This window comes from Passer montanus, unplaced genomic scaffold (assembly GCF_014805655.1).
Source record: "Passer montanus isolate IOZ18808 unplaced genomic scaffold, ASM1480565v1 scaffold11, whole genome shotgun sequence".
Taxonomy (NCBI): domain Eukaryota; kingdom Metazoa; phylum Chordata; class Aves; order Passeriformes; family Passeridae; genus Passer; species Passer montanus.
Genome location: NW_024357613.1, coordinates 10,897,620 through 10,917,564, shown reverse-complemented (window position 1 = coordinate 10,917,564; position 19,945 = coordinate 10,897,620). Strand labels below are relative to the sequence as shown.

At 41.4% G+C, this 19,945-nt stretch overlaps 1 protein-coding gene across 5 annotated transcripts in view; it reads left to right on the top strand.

Annotated features, from left to right (window-relative positions):
• Nucleotides 1–19,945, top strand: part of ANKRD6 (ankyrin repeat domain 6) — a 91,946-nt gene that overhangs the window by 33,469 nt on the left and 38,532 nt on the right. For 4 of the 5 annotated variants that reach the window (XM_039726111.1, XM_039726147.1, XM_039726129.1 and 1 more), the window contains one exon: nucleotides 9,729–9,870. The exons of the other annotated variant lie outside the window; for it this stretch is intronic. The gene's annotated coding sequence lies outside the window, so the exon portion shown is untranslated. The remainder of the gene's footprint in view (nucleotides 1–9,728; nucleotides 9,871–19,945) is intronic. 5 annotated transcript variants of the gene reach the window in all.

Sequence of the window (19,945 nt, the reverse complement as noted above, 5' to 3'; positions counted from 1 at the left end):
TGGAATCATCCTGCACAGAGGGTTCCTTCTCCTGCTTCCCTCTGCTGGGTTGCAGGGAGGGGAATAATGCATTGTGGGCCTCTTTGGAAATCAAGTGGAAGCTAGGAAGACACGAGACAGCCCAGGTGCTAAGAAGAGACCTTTCAGGAGCAGGAGCCTCTGCTATCAGCACCCCACAGCATCAGGGGAGCCCATTCTCCTCCGAGGTGTCCCTGATGAACTGCTGGCTCTGAGGGAAGGCAAGGAAGTGAAGTCTCTGTAATTCACTCGTAAATCTTGGCAGGTAGCAATTAGAGTATCTTGTGTACTTGGATGAAAGTGTCTAATGAGAGATCTGTCATGCAGAGATAGATACAGAAGCATGTGTACATATATATTTTGTTTATTCCTCCTGGTTTGTGTTTTTTTTTTCCTCCTGAGAAGGTGATTCTGCTCAACTGTGTTGCTCCATAGTAGGTGATTAGTAGCAGGCATGACACCGGTATTGTGATCTTTGCTTTCTTCTGTCTTGATTGGACTTTGGAGCTTGCAGGTGTCTGTGACAACGGGGCAGGTGTTTGCTGTGCAATGTGCAGCTTCATTTGAGAAATTCTTTCTACTCCTCTTTTGATCTTTATCCTTTTGAAGGTCTTTGAATTGATTTGGAAATACCCTTTAATGAATGTTGTTCTTTTAACTGTTTCATATCAGATGTTTCAAGTATATGTGTGCTCCATTAATATGAATTTTATTTGTTTACTGTGTCAAAAGTTACTTGATATGCCCTATATGAAAACTTTGTTAGCTAATCATGCTGTTTTTAAGATTGTGTAGCAAAGTGGAGCTGGTACTGGATTTCTTCAAAGTATGCTTTGACGTACAGTGGGTACTTAGAGTTAAAAAAAAATTAAAAAAAACTTCTAAATATATCAAATCCCAAAACAATCAGTGACTTATCAGAAAAAAAAATGATACATGTGGGGTTTTTTCATTATAGCCCGTCTTTAAAGTGGCTGGTACTGGATTTCTTCAAAGTATGCTTTGATGTACAGTGGGTACTTAGAGTTAAAAATAAATAATAAAACCTTCTAAATGCCCCAAACCCCAAAACAATCAGTGAATTATCAGAAAGAAAAATGTTACATGTGGGGTTTTTTCATTGTAACCAGTCTTTAAAGTGATTCAGAATAATTAATAAAGCTATTTTAAACCCACTATTTTTCATCATTGTAATTGAAGTATCATTCCCTCTAAAAACAGCTCTGCACAATATTGAGAAGTAGCAGATATAGTGTATAAAAAAATGCACCAAACAATTCACTGTTTTCTAATACTTTTCTTTGTCCTGAATAGACATTTGTGAAAATACAGTACTTTTTGGTTACAAAGTAGAACTGTCAATTTTTACTGTAAAGTTTATATTTTGTTGCAAGTGATTGTGTCTTTATTACGAGAAATGCTAAGCTTTCACATTTTAAAAATTACATGTAAAATTAGTTCTTAAAATTAAATTACTTCCTCCCAATGCCTCACTTACACGCCAGTTAATTCTGCTGCTCAAAAAACACTCTTGAGGAATCTTTTTGGACATAAAATCTCAGGGTATGTTGGGTTGTTTTCAGAAGGTGTGAAGCTGAGTGAAATGTTTTTTTTTTTCTGTTGCACTTGTGGGAGGTTCTATTCCTGGATTGAAATGGCAAAACATCAGCCCAGCCACGTGCCCATTTAGCTGCTGGTGGGGATTAGATGTTCAGATTTATTTGCTCTACGGCAGGGGTGGGTTTACAAGTGTGCTGCTTTCTTTGGTCACATCCAGTTCCTCTGCCATGGGCTGCAGCTGGTGACAGCCTCGGTAGCTGTTGGCTGCTGCACTTCTCCCTCTTAAATGAGATGAGAGCTCAGATATGGGATATTCTTATGTAATACTTTCAGACAGTATTTTCCTTCTTCTTTGATACAAACAAGATGACAAATCAAATGGTTTTTACCTTAATTTTTGAAAAATATATGGACATTTAAGTTGCTTTGCTATTAAATTACTGTTTTTTGTTTATGGAGTCACTTCCAGAAATTCCGTATGATTCTCTTTTGTCAAGGAATTTTATTTCTTGTCTTAAATGAGATGAGAGCCCAGATATAGGATACTCTTATGTAATACTTTCAGACAGTATTTTCCTTCTTGTTGTTGATACAAAAAAGATGACCAATCAAATGGTTTTTACCTTAATTTGTGAAAAATATATGGACAGTTAAGTTGCTTTGCTATTAAATGACTGGTTTTTGTTTATGGAGTCACTTTCAGAAATTCTGTACAATTCTCTTTTGTCAAGAAAATTTTATTTCTTTTTTTTTATCATATGCATCGTTTTATGTTACAGCTGAATAAAGAATCAAATGTCTTCATTACTACATGCCATACAGCAATCCTGAGTAGATGAGAGAGAATTAGAGTGTATCTCAGTACCTGGCTACTTCATTCCATGTAGTTTGTGCTGCTTTGGTAGGCATCTAAATTCACCGCACTTGTTTTGATTGTGATCAGAAGTCAAAAAGTCTGACAAAACTGCAGAGATACTTGGTTTTTTTCTTTCTCTTTCATTCTGCAAAAACATTTATCTGTTTTTTTTTTCTGTTACACCATCTAAGTCAACAGAGGCTTCATCCTTGTCTGTGTGTGAAAGGGAAATTGCCCTCCTGTGCAGATGAGCAGGGAACAGGAATCAGACAGTATCTCAGTTAAGCTTCTTTAAACATTTAGTAAGAGTTTTAGAGTAAAACCTTTGACAAATGTTGTGGCTGAAGATCTTCACATCAAATGATGGTATGGCTGGTTTTCTTTCATGTGTACAAATGACTTAACAAAAATAATGGCTGTTGACTGTATTACAGAAATATATATTCAGAGCGTACATATTTAATAAGACCTTGAAAATAATTGATGTGTATAAAAACTCACAAAACCTCACAAAAAGACTTTAAATTACATATATTATTTTCGTTTGAACATTTTCTTTTCAACTCTTGCCTTGCTTTTTTTTCCCCCTTCTTTAGTTCTGCTGTTTGTATTGGAGCTTACTCTTAAGAGCACAAATAAAGCAGAAGGTATTTGGGATATTTTTAGGGGTTTTTTTTTTTCAGATATCCAGGTTGTAACTATCCAGTTGTGTTAGCTGATTTTGAACCTTTTGCCCTTTTTATTTGTGCCACAGATGGGAGGCAGGCAGTGTGCTGAGCAGGTAGGCAGTCACCAGCACAGTGGGAGTGCCTTCTGACAGACCTGCCTTGTCTGTCCAGATGTATCTGTGCATCTGCTCAGAGTTGGATTCTTATGGAAAGGCTAGAAATGGTCAGGAGTGACAGTACAGTGGGAACCACCACTGAGGCTGAATCCCATATTTGAGATTTCAATATCCAAAACTGAAATGGGACTAATCTTGTGCCCTCACAAACATACACAAAAAGTATACTTTTTAGTTTAAATTATGTGATCAAAAGTAGTTCCTGTATTTGCTAATATATTTTAAACATGATGAGATAGTGAACAGGTTATTTTAAACATGATGAGAAAGTGAACAGGTCATTTTGCCAAGTCCTTCAAGTGTTAGTTGAAACATCAGGCTATTCAAATTTAGACATTTGACTCTTAAACCAACCTGTCTGCCTGGGACTCTTTTAGGGAATGGAAAAAGACATTTTTTCTCTGCAGGGATGTTTAGAGTCTCCAAATTAAGTGCCTAGTGTGGACTGCCTTCTGTTTCTTTCTCCATAAGCATGGTCTGCAGTCATTGAAGAGAATGGGTCTGGGCTACCTGTGGATGTGTATCCCCAGTTCCTTGTCTTTCCTGAATGGTGGTGGTGAGGGAGAGAGGTGGGGCAGTGTGGCCATCAGATTCTTCTAGAGGAAAAATCTAACAGCCTGTTCATTTGTTTGAATTAATTCGTACACATGGTGGTTCTAAAACTCCCCATCTTTAGAGAAAGCTGAGTAGGTGACATTTCATAGGCTGTCCATTCTGTTACCTAAAGAGCTCTTCTGTTTTCATGTGGAGGGCACCTCATTCCCACGGTCATAGTGCTCCAGAGCCCTTTGTTCATCTTTGCTTCTTGTTTTGCCCCCTTTGGATGGAGGGGCATAAATCTCTTTAAAACATCCAGCTAAAAAGTCAGGATACTTAATGAAACAGTGACCCAACTACTTGTGCTCATCATGAAACTTTTAAGCAGAGAGCAAATAGACAGTCAGTAAGTTCATAAATACAAGGTTTGTTTTCCTGCATGAACCATAATGATTCTCTGGTGCCTTGCAGTCTGTCACAGTATCTGGTTTTAATGTGTGTGCCCTACAGTGTCTTTGCAGGTAGCTGAATTGTCCTTCATTTGGTATCCCTAACTTTAAATGGAGTAAGTTCTATCTGGTTAAACTTCCCCTCTACTCTTTCTTCCCTTTCCCATTTGATTTTCTTCTGACAAGCAGTAAAGAAACTAGCAAAAGAGAGGGAAGTCAGATATAATGGAGAAATGCCATAGTTCAGTTGAACCTATACTTGAATTAAGAACTGTTCCTTTTACAATTCATATTTTGGAGTTGTATTGCAGGGTGGAAATTTCTATTTGCCTCAAAGAGTCTACATGGATTTTAATAACAAACATTACACCTAGCAGAAAGAATTTTTCAGCATGCTGTGTTATAGATCGAGATCCATGAACTGAATATTCCAAGATCCAAAAAAAAAGCCTAGTGATTTAAAGCTGTTTGTAAATATGAACAATAGCAAGCCTTGTAGCTCTCTGGGTATCAGGAGTTGGAGTGAAATAATCCAAGTTGACAGCAAATTCCCTGTGATATAATAGGGTCAAGGATCATACTTATTTTCTACTTAAGCTTTTGCATATGTAAGGTTAGATATGGTGAAGGTGGCACCAGGAATGGCTTTGCTGCTTTAATGACACCAAAACGAATGATGATTAAAAGGTGCTGGGAAACCTGTAGCTTCAGATGGGGAGCTAAGGGCTATAATGACAGTTCAGAAGACAGTCTAAAAATAATTTTTAGCTCTTTCTCTAAGAAGATGGATGCCTTGATGTAGCAAAATATTTTCTCTAAAGGATGGCCAGGTTGTTGTTGCATATGGGGTTTGCACAATCTAATTAGAGGTGTGTGGAAATTAGAGGTGATGTCCCTTTGTGGTCAGAGGAAGGGGCAAGAAAGGAGCTGGGGTGCTCCTGTGCCTGCATTACAGTTGTTTGCCTTTCTTCATCCACGGTAGGAGAAAATTTAACTAATCTAAATCAAAACGTTTTCAATATTTAAGTTATCCAGCAAAGTGTATCCAGCATGGTGACTATTGCAAAGCTTTGTGAGGGACTTGTGTGTTCTGTCCTTAACCTCCTGTTAAGAGACAGAAGTGGAGGGAATGACTAATGTATTGCCTGTAAATTGTGTAAAATAATGAGTGGGAGGAGCGGGGAGTTGCGGAGAATTGGCTGAAGTCTCCAGGGTTTTGTCTTTCCCTTCCCCCTTGCACCTGGGTGGATCAATAGAAAGGGAGAGCAGTTGTGTAATGGCTTTTTTGCCCGTCGCTGTGTGCTGTTAGTTTGACACATGCAATTTACTTGGAAAAGCTTAAGTAGCCTTAATAACAGAAAGTCCCAGCAGAGCTGACACTAATGGTCTCCCCCGTTGTCAGTCTCAACAGAGAGATTAAGAACTGAATGAACAAAGAGACCCAATTACTATCTCCCCCCTCTGGATGTTGCTGCATGAAAGCAGGTACGAGCTGTGGCAGTGGCTCTTCGCACAGACTCTGCCATGCCCTGGTGTCACAGGGGTTTTTACTGGGCTCTCAGTTTGCTGCCATTACTGAAGGCTGCTGCAACGTCACCCAGTACAGCTTTTTTTGCACTAATAGTGAAGTCCAGCCATGCTCTGATAATGCACATTATTGAACGCTCTTCAGACACTCACCATCCAATACCTTGTGCTAAACCCAGCCCAGCTAAGTCTACCATTTTTTCTACTAAGTTTTGCGCAGGCAAATCATCTTTTCTTGGCCCAAGCTCTCAGGGAGGTAGCAGAGTGCAGCTCTGCAGGGTGTGCAGCCACAGACAGACATGTCCCCACTGGATTGGACTTGCAGAACGGTCTCAAAGAAAACAGAACATCTGTTTCTGATTTCATCCGGAGCTTGGAGCGACTTGGTTAATAACAAAATACGAGCACCGTCTGTGAATGGCTGCACACCACCCTTTATGAGTGCTGTTCCTCAAATATATTATAAAGCACAGTGCCAGCTCTCTTTTGCCTCCCTTCACTAGGACAGGTTTGTACAATCAATCAAATATTCAGTTAAAAAAATTGCTGCTGCGTGTGCTATAATTTTGTGGCTGTTTTTTTGGCTAGTGTGTGGAAGGCTTTAATTGCAACTCATTTCTCAGTAAGACTGGCCTTTTTTCAGGAATTTTTCTCTTCTTCTGTTTCTCTAGCTTGGCAGACCAAAGATTTCTCACCATTAGGAAATAAATGTGTTTCAAGAGGACTCTAGGTGGGCTTTACCAACATAGGGTTTAATCAATGATGATGATGGATTGATTTTGAAAAATATATACCCCACCTTATTCAGTCTCGATATTGAGGAAAAACATTATCTTTCAGTGAACAGCTGATATTTCAAGATACTATTCTGTTGACAAACTGTTAAACCAAATCTGTCTTCCCTGGATTTAGAAGATTAAGACCTAAATAATACTTACAGCATCAGTATCAACATTGTCCAGCCTTGTCAGTCTTTGCTTTATAGCTCATTGTATTTTCCAACATCACTTAAAATACTTTGCCAGGTACACCAGGTGAATGGTGGAGCTCAACATATTTATTAAATATTTCAAAGGCAGTGAAATAGCTGCTTTGCATTTTATTAATTGAATATAAGTATATGAACATTTGACTGATGGATATGAACATATTTCATTGATGGTTCTAGAGAGGAACAATTGCTCTTGTACAATATAATAACTAATATTTATGCTGCTAAAATACACTTAATATGCATGAAAAATAATGGGTTTGGCTAAACCAGGTTTGTACAGCTTTGTGTGTTTTTCTGTGTGCATACAGCATAAAAAGGAGCAGTGCACATCAAATGAATGCAATATTTAATCTGAAGTGAAATGCTTAGCACTCATAGCAGCAGTTCAAAGATGAGGACAGCTTTATTAGTGTTTTAGAGTCACGCTTTCTTAAACTTGAATTCTCGTCTTACTGTGATAATTGAAGTTTTGTTGTTGATCTCCAGCAATTAAATTTGCTCCCTTATATATCACAGTTACAGTGTTGGTTTTTTAAGTGATTTGTGCATACATCAAAAACTGCAGGGAGGGGGAAAAAAGTGTTAATAATCTTCATTAGCAAAGACTTGCATGACTGATGAAAATAGAGGAGTATATAAATTTTCCATTCCCACCAAAACAAAATTTGAAACACCTCCTCCATAATGGGCTGGAGTGTGTTTTGGGAAATACCTGTGTATTTCTAAAATCATATGCACTAAGCAAATACAACAGTTTATAAAGAAGTAGTAATTTATTATAAATATTTACTCTACAGCCCCAGTGAGTTTTTTGATAACATGGCCTTGTCCCTGGGAGGTTCCCTTTTTTCTCCCTCCAGTACTCTCTCAGTGTAGGAACTCAGCAATTATTTTGAAGAGAATACTGACGAAAGAAGCCTTTTCATTGCTTGTACTCTCTTCCCCTTTCTTAGAAGCCTTTCATTCTTCAGCAAAGGCAGAAGTTTTTTGCCTGCCCTCCTTTGCTAACCCTTCCACTTGCCCTGATGATCATGTACAATCTCAGCCCATTTCATTGCTTTTTCATTTCTTCCCTTAGTATCCACCCTCACATCTCATTCTGGTTTTGCAAGCAGCAGCGTCTGAACCTCTTCCATCATGAAAAAAGACCAGACCATCACCAGTTACATTTGCTCTTCTAGACACCTTCTGCAATTCTCTTCTCCCCCTTATTACTCAATGTGCTGTCAGCAGTTGGTGGTGGTACAGTGACTTTTCCAGCGCAGCTTTGTGCATTTCATTCTGGGCAGTCCTGACCTCTTCCTCCTCAGGATTTATAATGTGCGCTTCCTCCTCAGCCTCACATCAGCTGTCATCTCTCTGCAGTCCCTGATGTTCTTGAAATCCTGCCCATGCTTTTGTTTTCTGATCTCATACAAGATGTTGGGTAGCATGCCTGGGCTCTTAAACTGCTCATGGCGTTGCTGCTGGATCCCTCCTACTCTGTCTGCCACGCTGTCTAATTACTGCTGCTTGATTTTCCTCACAGATACAGAACAGGGATCTGTTTCACCTTTTGGACCCTTTTCTTTGAACTGAGTTTCAGATTGTGAGTAGTCTTTAACAAGTAATGTGTCAATTAGCAGCATGTTACATTAATTTCATACTGTAGATACTATTTCCCAGATAGACTGTTTGTATTGATGTGCGGTTACTTCTGTCAGTGTGCACTTTTCAAACAGTATAGAAAAGAGATAAGATACCTGAGTGAAACACACTGTGTTCCCAGTGAACCTGCTCAGGTGAATGGAATGACACAGCTAATCAAATTATCTTGAATTAGACTCAATTATGTTTGTGCATGAATGTTTCTGGTTTGTTTGTGGTTTGTTTTGGGGTTTTTTTTTTTGGGTGGTTTTTTTTTTAAGAACTTTCTATTTTTTCAGTTTGTATATGAAATTATAAGAGTACATAACCTATGGAACTTGTACCACCTCTGAAACATTTTAGGAACCTGATTTCAGAAGTACCTAAACAAAAGTAGCATATAAGTTCAAAGTAGCATATAAGTTCATCCAAGTTGTAAGAAGGGGTGAGCTCTGCAGATGTCTGTCCAAGTTCCATTTCTTGATTCTGACTTTAGGCTATGTCTTTTTGCACATCATCTTGAATGTGACTGTTGATAGTCTGCCTGTAGTTTAAATACAGTTTATTTATTTGATTATTTTTATTTCAGTTGGTATTTCCAATTAAAATGAAACAGCAAGGTGTATGCACAAGACAGTGACATTGTCATTGACAACCTAGTCAGCAAAACAGTACTAAAAGGTCAAGACACAGATGTAACTACTGCTTAGTTTTCCAATGCCTTTATGTTTTTGTACTTAAACACATCTGCTGATCTGAATGTATTAGGAAAAAGGATAGCAAAAGCAGCTAAATTATGTGGTAATTTTAATTAGTAGGAAAGAGAGATGGTAAGGTCTTCCAACAGCATTTTCTAATTGAAGTCACTGAACTGGCATTTCAGCAATGATTTCTGCTTCAGAGATCAAGAGAGATTATTTATCCTTAGCAGTTTTCAGCTCTCAAAAGTTCATGCAGGCCAAGTGACTTCCATCATTCATGAACACTGTTGTGAACTTGTCCCTTTCCTGATTTTATTGATTTGTCACGTGATTTCTGGGAAGAAATTAAAGTCTCTGTTATATTTTCCTCATCCTTACAAAGCAGTGAGAGCTGCACAGTTTTATTTTCAGAGGTCAGTTAGTGGGAACCAAACTGGAGAGCTGTGGCTGGAACTTGTTTATAATGGGAAGTGGGTGTATAAACCTCAGGAGGAAACACCTGGGTTTGCCCAGGTGAATGCAGGCAGCTGAGTGCTGCAGAAAACACTGGTATTAAATGTCTGTGTTTCTCAGTCTGCTGTGATGCTCCATTTATGATGTGTTTCTCCTCACCCAGGAGCAGTGCACAGAGACTTGCTGTTGTTGTCAACACTGGAAAGACTGAAGCTGGCATCTCCATAGTCCTTTTCCAGAGGTTGCCTAGCAAGACACAGCTATAAAATGTTCATCAGAAAAAACTGAACCGTAGATCCTTACGAGTGAGTAAAAAACAAATGCGACCTTTCAGAATTTTTGTCTAAAATGTACAAAAATAATGCCATGGATTTTGCATTTTAGAAATGCATTCCAGTTCCTGGGATTGTGAAGAGCTTGGGCTGAACTTGTGGCACTGGGATATGGTATTTATGTTACACTGCCATGTTCATTGGGGGGGTGTAGTTCCTTGCCTCCTCTGCTGTCCTTGTACACCTCTTTGAGCTGCATTTTTGAGGACCAGTGGCTTGAGGAGTGTCAAACATGCCACTGAAATGGGATTTCCCTGTGCAGGAGGCTAGCTTAGCTAGCTTCAAGATAAAGTCACAAAGTCACAGACTGTCCCCTTAGGAAGCCCCATCCTCTGCACAAGGAGGGGCTTTCCATGCACTACAGTGTTCCATTGTTTCTGGAAAGCAAGGCACACTCAGTGCTGGAGGACTAGCTGATCTTGTGGGATCACTGACTAGGGCTTAGAAAATCAGACCCGAGAGTGTGATGTGATTTCTGAAATTCATGCTGAAGATAAGTCATTACTCAGATTTGCTGATACTTTCTGCATCACTCCATTTTTGCATTTATTTTCCAATCTGAGTGTTTTCCCATGGTAAGTTAGAGTGTTTGCTTCAGATGGTTACTCCAGCTCTTTGGTCCCACTGTCCTCAACTTCCATGATGGATACCTCTGATTGAAGAGGTGAGTGAGTTATTTGAGAACTAATAACTGTCAGTGTCCAAGGAGAGTCTTTTCCCTCATAAAGCATCCCTCATTTTCATGCTATCACCAGTGCACCTTCTGGTCTCACCAGAGATTTTTCCATTGAGATAATCCCTGCACAGCTCTCTACTGTCACCTTTGCAAGCCAACATGAAAGCAAGATCAGCCATGCCATCAGCATGAAGATATCTTCAAGTTAATAGCACAATACAGTAAAACAACAAAAAATGTAATCCAATGTGATGCATACAGCCCATAGAACACAAGTTTAGTTTTATTTTTAAAGTTATTTTTATCCCCCAGACTTGTTTTTCTCAAAGATTTTATTTATTTAGGTACTTTGTATTGTGGGATGCTGCTAATGAAAGTAATTGCTTTATTCCTGAGGGGACTGCAGCATGTTGTAAAATGGGATGTAACAATCCTTTAATACCATATAAAAGGGTTTCCAGGTAGATACATTCTCTGTTGCTGCCTGAAATGTTTATGGGTTTTGGTTCTGCAAGTTATTACTGCTTCTGCCCCTCCTGCTTGTGTAACTACAGAGAAATGAGTGTTAAAACAGGACCATTGGGCTTGTCAATTGTGTTCTTCTTGGTGATTCCAGCTTATGAAAAATAGATACAGCATTTAACCCTGAAATCACTAATGGGGTGGTGGGACAGAAAGGACCTCTAAGCAGTGTGGGAAGGTGGAATAGGGAGGAAATATAGGAACTTCAAAAGGAGAGGAAATCCACGGGGATTTAGCTCCACTAGATCCAAAATCAGGAGAAATAAACTTTGCTCAGAGTTGAGTACCAAGGATTGCACTGTAAGAATGGATCTTTGATTCCTGCAAGGCAGAGAATTACTGTTTAAGCTGCAGAAATAAGTCTGAGAATTTGGAGTGTGCTGGGAAGTGAATTTGATCTGTCTGATGCAGTTGCAAGGAAAGACAAAGCCAGCTCCAGGGCACTGAGATGCAGGAGTTGATCTGTAGAGGAGATCAGAAGGAATTATTTATCTGTGTGGTCATCATAACCTGAAGGGTTAACTGGCCTACAGGAATAAGAAGATTTTTCTCCATGAGGGGTTTCAGGAATTCTGTAATACAGAAGTGGTCCCAGGGGAAGGCCAGTAAAGCAACAGGCAGAGCCTCACATCAATGTTGGGCCTTGTCACAAAGCTGGTATTCAGCTAATGAGGGTCCCTAATGAGGGTCAAAGAGTTTGTCTAGAAGATCTTGTGGAAAGTTTGTGTGGGGAGCTCAACCTGTGTAGGAAAACCACAAGCAGTGCAGGAAATAACCAGAGGATAAAGCTCCAGTTTGGGTAAGAAGTAAGAACTTTCTATTGCACAGAGACATTAGAGGTGTACAACACACCTCAGCAGCCAAGAGGTGCTGTTAATTTGTGTTTTTCATCTGGGAGAACTAGTAGATGATGATGATGATGATTTCTCACATCTCAGGCCACTGTTTCCTGTTCTTGCAGTTGGAACAGCCAATGGCAGTTGTTGAACCTTATGTTCTCAGGATGATTTCCCCTTTTTTCCACCTTTCCCACTTCTTTCACCTTTTCAGATGATAAATTCCTTGGTTTTCTACTTCTTGATGGTATCTTAGGATGGCTGTGGTTTTTGGACACCCAGATGCCCTTCAAAGATGCTGACTGCTCTTCTCAAGGATGCTCCTGGTTCCCAGGCTCACAGTCCAGCAGACATCTCCTCTTTCAGTGCACATATTCTGCAAGGAGAGTATGTCTCTCCTTGCAACCAGGTTGCACTTTAGGGCTACTCACATCAAGAGCTCTCTGCAAATATTCTGCACAGTTTTGAGTACCAAGCCTCAAAAGAGCTATGTCAGGGGATGAATGAGCAGAGAGCTGTAATAAGTTACCTAGAGAGGAGTGGCAAAAAAACTCCAGTGTTTTTATCTAGACAAGAAAGCAGTGAAGGAAATGAAAGAAGGGAAGGGGACAGGGATCCTCTAGAGTGATCTTTCATACTTCATAATGTTTGTCAATATAGGAGATATATACTAGGTATCATTTTAAACCAGCTTATTTTGTGGGGAAGAGAATATTTTAATTGTCTGGGGTACAGTACTGGCAGTATTGAAATCTCTATTCATTGCCCCAGTTTCTGTGCCTTTACATGCCTTCACATGGTAGTCCAGTCAATTTGCTGAGACTGCTGACAAATACATCCTTTGACATGTGTTGGAATCATTTATGAATATCTTTGCCCTAGAGTTGGAGTAGAGACTTTCTGTGGATGTCACGTGGGATCCTGCACAGCCAGGAACCAGCAGTTTTGGTAGCTGACTTGACCTGGCTACCAAAGCAGAATTGAGCTCGTGGTCTCAGGAGGAAAAGCTTTGTCACTCTCAGCTGCTGCTGTGTAACCCAAAACACTGAGCACCACAGGAGGTGTGCAGCATGGAGGCTTTTTGCACTGCATCAGAATCTTTGCTGTCTTTGCCCTAAAGGGATAGGATAAAGTCCCTGAATTTACACTTTTCTCTCTTTATTAGGATCCCCTCAGAGATGATTTAATGTTGTTCCCCAGTTCTTTCAGGTCTCTTGCAAAGTCTGCTGAGGTCAGAGAGAGCCCTTTGGCAGACTCAGCAGGTTTGGGATCTTTCCTAAAGTGATTCCCTGTGTGAATCAAATGCAGCTAATTTAGCTCATCAATAATGTTTTATTCTTGGGAGTTAGAGCCAATTTCTCAATAGCAGCACTGGGAGATCAGTGCATGAGTTTAGGAAGTGAGAATTCCTGTCCTAGCTGTGCTGACTGGTGGTGTGATTCTGTGCAAAAAAATGTGACCTCCATGCCTGTTTCCCTGCTGTGTTCAGTTTCTCTCACTTGCTCATTTTCCAGGGTGTGCCAAATCCCTGGGTATTTGTGCTTCCTCTTGCTATTGCAGTACCCTGTGGTGGAGGCAAATGGAAAAATCGTGATCTCTTGATGATAATGGTGTGCACCATAACAGGAGCACACACACCTCTGTGGGGGTTGCAGTGGACATACTCAGCACTTCCATCCATGCTTGTCTGAATACACCTTTCTCCCACCCTGGCCTCTCCATCCCTAAGATTTCATCCACTGACTTTCAGCTTGAGCCTTGTTAAGCTTTTAATTGGTGCACTGCCTGCCAGGCTCTTGCTCTCATGCCAGAAGCCCAGCAAAACTGGGGAATATTGTGCCAATATCCAAACATGTCATGTACTCACATTGTCTCCATGATTCAGTGCTGAGCTGGGTGGCACTGGGTTCACCTACCTCACCCCACCTCCCAGTGCTCTCCCAAGATATCAGCTGTGAAGGTGCAGGAGGGGCTGTGTCATCACTGCTGGCAGCTCCTAAGTCATGTTTTTCTTGAAGAGGAAGAACATCTCCAGTGCTCTTTTGCCAGCTGAAAAATATTTTGAAGCTGGTAAATGTGTTCTTTTCTGCTTTACTGTGTCAGCCAGAGCATTTCCTGATCACTGCCTGGATGCACATCTTTAATAGTGTGTATAAAAGATAGGATCTAGCTCAAATAGGAGTTTGTGCCTTGGTGCTGATTGGCATTAGATTATTGTAGTGGTGTTTTCTGGCCTTGAAAAAAAAAATCTGTAAGTGTAGGAATTATTTTTTTCTTGACATTTTCTGGAATGTCTTTTGCAGTATTAACCTGAGTTACTGTTACATGCTGTCTGGGAGGGTGTGGGGCTGCTTGTGCCAGCAGGGAAGAGGGTTCAGATCATACATGGGCAGGAGGAGACCTCTGCACCAGCACCCTGACATGGCAGCAGCAGAGTCCCCAAACTGAATGGCAGATACTGTCCATGCTAAAGATAATCTGAATCCTTGCAGCAGAGGACATGCTTTAGGATCAGAAAAGGAAGAACAGCAGAGAAGGAGAGGGAGTTGGTTGTAGAAAGGGTTATGGCACATTCTGCTCACAGTGAGGTCCTGCAGTCATTTTAATTGGCTCTTGCACAGAAGGTGACAGTGAGGGACAGTTCTCCCATCCAGAAGCCCCACTGTGTGTGACAGTAACATAAAACCCCACTCTCCCATGAGCACAGCCGTGTGTCTGCTTCGTTCCCAAGGTTAGGCTCTGGCACTTCTGTTAAACAGCAGTCAGCTGGAAAGATCTCCTAACTGGTTTTATGCAAATGGGAGCAGATATGTCATGCATGTGTGTTTGCACACTGGCACTGTCCCCTGTCAAACAATAGATATTGTTTTGTCATGTAAATAGTGCCCAACTGACAGGGCTTTCTGGGAGTTGAGCTTGCTTGTACTGAGTGGTTTTGACGTGTGTGTATGCAGGTGTTGAAAGCGTGGGGAGTAACAAAGCTGTGGAACTTCAATGAGATAAGTCAAATAACCCCCCCAAATCTTGTTGTATGGAAAGTGGTAAGTATATAACTTGTGTGTTGCATAAGGGAGGTCAGGCCTACATGGCAGAGGGGTAAGTAAGAGAGGAAGAAAAACAATTGTTTTTGTACAAGATTAGTTATGTTCAAGCAATGACTTGAAAGTGCCTCTGATGTTCATCGCTGGTCTCCATGTGTTCGTGCCTCTCTGCAAGAGCATTCTGCCTGGCAGGTGCAGCTCTGGAGGTTGGTTTTGATGGTACCAAGGCGTTGCCTGAGAGCTGCCAGGCAGCTGAGGATTTACATTGAGTGCAGCCAGCAGTGGAGGCCAGGCAACAGAGATGGACTGGACAAAGCACTTGGGGAAGCTGTTGCTGCGGCTGCAGGCGGCCACCTGCAGCGGAGCAGTGACATCAATCAGTCTGCTCTGGTTGTGGTGGGAAGTCTGATGAGCAACTGTCATGCAGATGCTCCCTGGGAGGCTGCTAAATAGTCATTGTTGAAGTAATTACTAGCAACAAGTGGGGAAAAAAAAAGCAGCTCAGAAAATGTTTTCAGATGTCGCAGACAGTGATGATATTTAGGATGATGAATATGCAACTATCCATGTAAAAACTAAATGATTGTACTTGCCACAATAAAATATGTAATGAGAACAGTAAAATCCTTCCCCCGCTGCTCTCCCAGACGCAAAGTCTGTGTAGATGTCCAGTTCAAAATGTTGGTTGGGATAAAAGCTAACTCCAAAAATAGTACTGATGGTGTTGTGAAGGAAAGAAGAAAAGTGTGTATCAAAAGCACATTGTTCTCAACCTGGTGGGGGGCTTTACTGTTTTCCAGATGAAGCTTCTGCTGGCTTTCACAATTACACCTTTGACTGATTTTTAACTGTCTTTTGGGGCAGGAGGGGTGAGAGGCCGTGTCCTCCCTTTAGCAAAATATATGTTTTTCCTGAGTAGTTTGTGTTGGATCCATGACGAAACTAAAGAAAAATCACTGAAAGGGAAGCAGTGCTGCATGTCTTGGACAAACCCTTTTAAAGTCAGCTGAAAGAAATGGCAGATATATCAGCATCCTGCAGTAAATGATAAATGAGTTCCAGGAAACCCACTCTTTCTAATGCAATAATCCACTCTGCTGAATAATGCTGTTATTCTAAAGTGAATACGATCTTAGTGTTTACGTCATATTTTATGTATGACAAACTGCTTTGCAAAGAGGCTGGACGAGAAAAAGAGCATTTCATAGATTTTATACTGTTATGTACTAATAAAAAAAGAAACCCATTTTGCTGTGGGAGTCAAGCAAAGAAGAGATGAGCAGTATTTAGATGTAGGAAATTTTCTTAGAAAGACTATTATTATGAATTAGTAGCTTTTATCTACTCTCCCATAACAAAATGGTCTAGCTCCATATCTTAATATTTGGGTATTCCAAAATAATTTAGACTAATTTTATTCCATCGTTTATGTTGAGTAAAGTAAAGCTACAAGATGCTGAAGTAAAAAAACTTTGGACTACAGGCTCCCCAGGGTAGTGGTCACGGCCCTAAGCCTGCTAGAGTTCAAGAAGCATTTGGACAACACACATGGTGGGATTTTTGGGGCCATCTTGTGCAGAGCCAGGAGTTGGACTCAGTGATCTTTGTGGATCTCTTCCAACTCAGGAAATTCTGTTATTCTATGACTCTGTCATTCTATTCAGCATAATTTCTGGTGATAAACTGAAAAAGAGAATTTGGGTCCCTTGCAGAAAACTGCGGTTCCCTTCTTTTTTTCCCCTTTAATCTTGTACCTCAGCACACACAGAAACTTTCTGTTAGCTATGTAAGCATTCTTTTATTCAAATACTAATTTAACTTAGTGATTGCATTGAGAATGACCTGTGCTCTGGCATTTCATCTTTTCCATTTAGCACAGGGAACTTCTTAAAATTGATTAGCTCATAGCTCCTAAATCTTTCATAGTTTTGGCTTTTTTCTCTTCTCTCAGCGAGGAAGCTGCTGGTTTTAACCCTTTGCATGAATTTAGGGGAGTCTGTTGCCTAGCCTTTCAGTATCTGTGATGTTTGATGTTTTCTGGACTGTCCTTTGGCTTTTGAAAATCATCATTCCTGTGCTTTTTTTGTTACTGACGTGTAAGCGCTACGGCCACTGAAGCAGCCTGGCAGCAGTTTGGAGGGGAGGGAGCTGGGGAGGGGAAAGGTGCAGAGAGTGTTTTTGCCAGCTCTGCCAGTTGCATGGGAGAGAGGACAGAGCTGGGAGCTTTACAACCCTGCCACCGAGCAGCCAGCTGCCCACCCACAGGCTGCTGTGCCACCCCAGACAGACAGACAGACATCTCCCCAGTGGGGCAGTGTGGCTCAGTGAGCTGAGAGCATAATCCGTGGGGATGCAGCTGGACCTCAGCGCCTGGGGATGGTGCCTCGCAGCTGCCGATTGGGAACACTAATCCACGGTCAGCCTGTCCTTTTCCACTCTCCACTGATGGGGTGAGCACGTTATCCTCGGAAGGGATTGACCCACAACAAAGCAGCTGAACCTGTGGGCATCACATCTGGCCAGTTTCCTTGGAGAGGCTTGGGAAGTAGGTGTTGCTTTCCCAGCCCGCCCCAGGTAAGTAATCTGATCTTAAACAAAGAAGCAGAGAGATGGCTGCTTTTCATTTAAAAATATGTTAAAGCAAAATATTTTTTTCTGTTATTGTTTTGAAGGCATAAGGTTTGACTGTTCTTGTGCTCTGTGCCTGCCTTGAGCTTCTGAATCTTGGGGGTGATAATGAGGGATTTAATTCTGGGCAGCAGGTGCTGGCAGCAGGGATGTGATGCAGTGCCTGTAATCGTGTTGTCGGGTTCATTTTGCACCATCTGGGTGTGAAAGGAGCAGTCAAGCCTTTAATTGCGGTCCTTGGGCATCTGGTACCTTCCTCCTGCTGCTGAGGGTGCAGTCGTGGTCAAGGGAAGACACTCTGTGTGTCTGAGGCACATAGGGAGTTAAAGCTGGGGGCAGCGATGCCACTGCCAGTGTAGCCACTGTGCTGGGGATGGGTCCCTGGGGAGGGCAATGAGAAGGCTGTTCCCACTTCCACTGTTCACCCATCACCTTTTTCAACCAGCTCAGGAGAAAAGGAAAGTTAGTCTTTCAGTTGTCTGGGCTTTCTGTTCTAAATGGACACGCTTTTCTGAATTTCAGATAGTCCCAGTTGAGGAGATGTAAAGCAGATGTGGTCACAGGGAATGTGACCTGTTGTTTGAGCAGGAGCCAGGCTTGTGCTGTGACTGCCCTCTGGGAATAGGACCAGCACCTGCTGGACACCTGGGCAAAGTGGGAGATACCCCTAAAAGACCAATAGCTGAATCAGCTCCTTGCTGTGTTTTTATGTATGATCCAAGTGGTGGAAAAGACAAGAAGGCAAACTCCATGGTAGCAGTGACGTGGTCACAGTCCATCACTCCTGTGTGGCAGGGCATGGCAGGAGGAGGCTCATGGTCTCAGTGTGCTGCAGTGGTGGGAAAACAGTGTGAGAGAGGGAGAACTATTCAACTCGGGAGTATGATTTCCAGCATTTACCTTGTGTAGTTTATCCAGACTTTTCCAGCCCTGCATTGTTGAGGTATTAGTGTCTGTCCAGTGGTGTGCTAAGATGTGATGAGCACCTATGGTTTCTGCAAACTTGCTCAGAAATGTCAGTGCATCAGGAAAATGTCTCCATTGAGACTGAGATTTTTGTAGTGAATGTGCAAATCTGTCATTGACAATGATGTCACTGCTTTGTTTTGTTTTTGTTGGATATTTTTTTTTAAATTTAAGAGGTAAGAAAACCAAGCGGGTTCTGACTAGAGATGTTTTAAGATGTCAGTGTATTGTGCGTGCCTCCAGCCATGCCTCCAGCTGGCAGCAGGTAAGGCTGGGGACAAACAAGTGATGGCACAGTTCACCTGGGAACTGCCACTGCCCAGGCAGGGGCTGACACAGAAACACCATCCTCTTCCTGAAAAGCTCCCTGTTGTAAGGTGTGCCCTGCACTGTGTACTGGTCACAGAGGGGAGCTGTGGGGTGTGCTCCTGGCTGATGGAAGCTTCACTTTGGGATGCAACAGGAGAGTCAGGGATGGCAGCACGGTCCTGGGATTATGGGTGGGTGGTGGGAGGTATGGGGGGAGGATGAGTGTTCCACTTGCTTTGGAAGCACAACTGGAAATCAAATACTTGAGGAGGGAAGACTGAAACTTACATTGTTTGTCACAGATCAAAATACTAAGTGTAGGCCATCTGTGTTTCTTGGCGCTTTTTAAATGGTTTGTATTATAATGTGTACAGTACTCTGCCAGAGGAGCAGGGTACGATGTGCTACTGAAGGACATGAGGGGTTTTTTTCCATCGTCCCTATTTTCCATTTTACCAGGGTACAAACTGTGTCCATCACACTGAGGGTGTGGGTGAAACCAGTCCAGTAGCACAGGGTACAGCACCACCCGTCTGTTGTCCTTTGTTCTAATGACTTTGAGGCCCAGAAACTCTTTGTCTGGTTTCTCTAAATAAATGTGCAGCTATTTCCATGTTGCTACAAACATGTTTGCACTTAGAAAGGAAGAGAAAGGTAAGGAAAAGCTAATTTGAATATTTTACCTGGAAATTGTATTGTATAATGCTTATACTTAGAAATCAAGAGTCAGTTACCTGGAGTTTTTACTGGCTTTGGCATAACTTTCTATCGACCTCAGAGAAAGCAGTAACTTTTCTGTGCTTTTAAGGGCCTTTTTCCAAGATGCATGTAATATTCTTCTGCATATCATTTACCTCAAAGGGTGTTAAAAGAATTAAAGCTCATAAAGCATTCTAAGATTTGTTAATATAAATCACCTTAGGAGTGCAAATTAAATTGTGTTGCCATCTACTACTACAAATTAACCTACAGTTTTAGTTAAAGCTGTTCTGAGATGGATTTAAAGGATAACATAAGGGTGAAAGACATTGTATTCCAGTATCGATCTCCATGATCATCTGGACCCTGTA